Below are 4432 nucleotides of genomic sequence, written 5' to 3'. Positions count from 1 at the left end.
TTTCGTGTTTTTTCAGTGTCAGTTTATTATAGTCATTGTATAGTAATAGATATAATCCCAATACAATACTTACTTAGTAAAAACTCTAATACATTTGAATACATTTAACAAAAACAACATAAACCAAAGTGTAATATATATATATATATATGTTACACTTTGGTTTATGTTGTTTTTGTATATATATATACAAATATATATATATATATATATATATATATATATATATATTATTATCATTATAATTAGAGTAAATCTACACATTCACCTGAACATGTGACCGAAAAAGGATATTTGACTTTCCTGGTATATTTCTGGTAAAATAAATCAGCTGCAAATGATAATTGTTTATTTCACAGTTAATAGAAATTGGCCACATTTTTTTACATAAATAATTTTCCATCATAAAACAAAAAGCGGTGCACCCTCTTCAGCATGCAGCTCTCCAGTCATCTTCCTCAGCTCTGCTTCTGGCTGGTGTTTGCCCTCTGGCTGGCCCATATGAGGCTGAATTGGTCCTGAGACTCCATCCATTCATTTTCTTCCACTTATCCGAGGTGAGGTTGTCTTGGCCACAGGCTTAATAGGGTATTGCAGACATCCCTCTCCCCAACAATGCTCTCCAGCTCCTCCTGGGATTCTGAGGTGTTCCCAGAACAGATGGGTTCTCCCCATTGGATGTGCACAGAAAACTTCAAAGAGAAGGTGCCCAGGATGTATCCGGATCAGTTCCCTGGAATCACAGGTGCTGAGATTGACAAATAATAACAAATAACGCCTGTGCCGAGACAACGAATATTCAGATTTATCCTTTTAGCAAAGGGTTTAAATTTTACAAACACAAAATTGTTTATCTTGGCAGCATTACCACAAAATCCCAACAAATCTACATATTTGTAAATTGCAAATTAGTTGTACATGGATGTAAGATTTCGAAGACTGCTTCACAACACCTGAAACTCCCGTTGTATAAAGCCATACACCAGGTAACATCCAGCAGAGACTGTTCAGATTCAGTAACAGTAGAGGAATGTGTCCTCAGATAGCTGAAGCACTTCAAATCCACCTGAAAGGGAGAAGAAAATCCACTCCACACACTTTTCAGCGCTGCCACTAATAACCATATGGGGACAGGACTCGGCTGTGTTTGTTATAGCCTGGAGGAGGAAAGCTATTATGAGATAGTCTAATGTGTTAAAATCTAACAGACTGCAGTGATGGAGTCTGGGACAAGCTTCCCATACAAATGTTGCAGAAGAATGTGCCAATAGCTCAACACCTTATGTCTGATATTTGGAACAGATGAGGTAAAGTTATGTTTTTTTCCAGGCATAAGATTTACCTGAGGCTGAAAAAGAAGCTTCTGTATGGATAAGGGTCCTAAGCCTTTTACAATTTATATTCAACAGAAACAAGACAATTTGGAATGCACCTGCCAACAATAAACATCGACATCTCGGGAGGTAAATGGTTCCATCCCTGGCTCCTCTGGTCCACATGCTGAAGTGTCCTTGAGCAAGATACGCAAACCTAAATTGCTGCTGATGGTCATACCATTAGACATTTAGTGTGAAGTGCTTTGAGTGGGTGATTTGACTAGAAAAGTGCAATAAAAGATGTTTTCCATTTACCATATAAGTGTTGAACTGAACTGTTCCTTTTTCTCTTGCCCTCATTGTATAACTTTAAGTGAAGGCAAAAGGGTTCTTTAAGATATTGCTTCTTTTTCTCCATCATGATGCATCGTAAAAGTCAAAAGTGATCTTCCACATTGGTGACATCTGGTGTTAATGTGTAAAAAGTGACTTCATATGAAAGTCACTCTATTTGTTCAATAAGATATATCTTATATCTTCACTTTATTATAATATTAGTTTGATGCAGTCTAAATTGTTTATCACAATACCAGTTCTTTTCTTCTTCAGTGAAAACTGAAATTTATTATTTCAAGTGCAACATTTTTAAATAGGTTATTAAATGTTATTAAATATATAAAAGGTATATATTATTTTCTATTGCACTTTTCAAAACAAGGTTGTAAATTGCTTTGAGATAAAGCGAGGTAACAGAACAGTTAATGAATCAAATTAATGTTTATATTAAGTTAATAATGATCAGAGACAGTTCCTCTTAATGAGAAAGGTTGAATTCAGACACATGGGACGGATGGTTGACAGCTGAGGCACCATTAATGTTTGTTTCAGTCTCTACATGCTGCAAGAATATTCAACCGAGAAACCAGCTGTCTTTTCTGTCTCCCATTTTTTCTTTTCTTATGGGCAGCTATGATGGAGTACCACTTTTAATGTTGTTATATGAGCCAAAATTGGAGGGCTTGTTAACTTGTACATTTTGTATGAAAATAGTCTATGTATGTGATGCAATGCTGATGACAGCATGAGGATTCTTATAGAGTCCTGATGGGGGCGCTGTACTCAGCTTCTGCAGCAATTGAAACAGACATGGTTGCTGTTCATGCAGTTGGCCCCAATGCTTTGGCTGATGTGAGCATCCCTGGGGGGGCTTTCTAGTTGGGCAACGTGGGCTGGGATTTGGATAAATTATGCATTCTTTAGTCAGAACACATTTACATTTAAGCACATAATCCATCAATGTACATGTCTTTGCATAATTTCTTGAGCAATTTTTGCATTACATCCATTACTTTAAATGTAATGTAGATATGAAATTCACATTGTTGTTGTGTGGTCAGTCACTCTAGTGGCTAAATAAATGGAACACTTTGCCCTCGGTTATTCAGTGAGACGCACGGGACAACATTGATTCAGTTTATTTTGAACAAAAACTGTAGAAATCAGTAAGTCAGCAGTGTGATGTGTGCTTGGTTGAGTGGGCCATGAACATGTGTTCAAGCAGTCGGACACGTAGAAAAAGGAAAGAATGACACTGGCCAGGCTGGTTCTCTTATATACTCTAGAGCCAATCAGATGGAAATCAGTGTACAGAGGGTCTTTCCCAGTTCCACCCATGGGTGACAAACAAAGCAAGGTTGTCACATTCAACAAAGAGCACATTACAGATAGGTCTTGGGGATGGGAGGACAATGGCAGTTTTAAAAATGAGTGATATAATTAGGTGCAAGGTCCATTAAAAGTAAGATAAAATCTGTGTCATAAAGTATGAATCTGTGAAACATGTTGTTCCTGTGTTAAGTAAGTAATGTTTACTTATGTCTCTAAATAAACCGTTGCAGAAGCAAACATATGAGGCCATGAATAGATTCACGAGAGGTTTGTTGCTTCCCTTCCTCCTAGACCAAAACTGGGTTATGTTACAGATGGGATAAAGCTTAAAATAAAGAGAGATAATTCATTTTAACATTCTGGAGCCTCACACATGAACAATCAAACACAATATATTTCAATATATAATACATACTGTACATATATTTATTCTGGAGGTAAATTCTCAGCAGTCCTGAGTGAGCATGTCCCAGCTCAAGGATTCCTCACAGTCACAGTCTTTCTTAATAGTCAGTCCAGCTGGATGAACACATGTACGAAGGCCAGCTTCATGCAATACAAATATGTAAATGTAACTCTTGACTGTGAATCCACAAAAGCCATCAAAGTAAATTTTCCTTCAAATCTTTAATTTCAACAAAAAATATATTTTTATATATGTACATATGTCTGTCCCAACACAATGTCTCCTAATCAAATTTTAGAGATTAACATAAATCCAGAACAAATCATTCATCCTTTCACCAACAAGATAATGCTCTATTGGGCGGCTGTGGCTCAGCAGGTAGAGCAGGTCGACTGTGCTGGAAGTGTCTGAGTGATGTATGACAGAGAAAGAGCTGCACATTTGTTTACAGGTCTTTAGGAGTATCCTAGTACTGCACATTTGAATCAAAAATGTCACTCAATAGAAAAAAAAGAAATGGTGGCCATGTCTGCCAACATGTTCTATGGTTGAGATAAAAGTGGAGGAGGTAAACAATCTATGAATTCTGCACGAAGTCTTGAGTCAGCTGATGAGCTTAAAAAGAAAAGTCTGACTTTCTGAGAAGCACTCTCGGTAGTAGAAGGAACAGGTGTAGGTTTTCTATGGCGCATTGTTCAACTGGTGACCCTCCCATCCAATCCCTTCATCTTTCTTTCTTTGTTTAAGTTTTTATAATTATTGTTTGGTTTTCAGTGAAATTTGTTGTGCTGTTTACCTGCATCATTATGCCGCTGTGTGACAGGAAACCCTGCTGTCTCTCAGCTCCACAGCCAGACAATCCCCTGTGTGAGGCTAAATGAGAGTGTAAATCAGCTTTTACTGCGATAACCACAGCCTCCTGTATTAGCATAATAAGATAAAAGCCAAGTTAGCCTGATGCTGCGATCAAAGCAGCTTTTCATAAATTGCAGCTCAGCACTCAGCAGCTCTTGTTAACAATGGAGGATCACAACAATCAGAC

This window comes from Hippoglossus hippoglossus, chromosome 3, assembly GCF_009819705.1.
Source record: "Hippoglossus hippoglossus isolate fHipHip1 chromosome 3, fHipHip1.pri, whole genome shotgun sequence".
Lineage (NCBI taxonomy): Eukaryota > Metazoa > Chordata > Actinopteri > Pleuronectiformes > Pleuronectidae > Hippoglossus > Hippoglossus hippoglossus.
The sequence above is the reverse complement of the archived record's forward strand: the minus strand, read 5'-3'. Positions refer to the sequence as shown.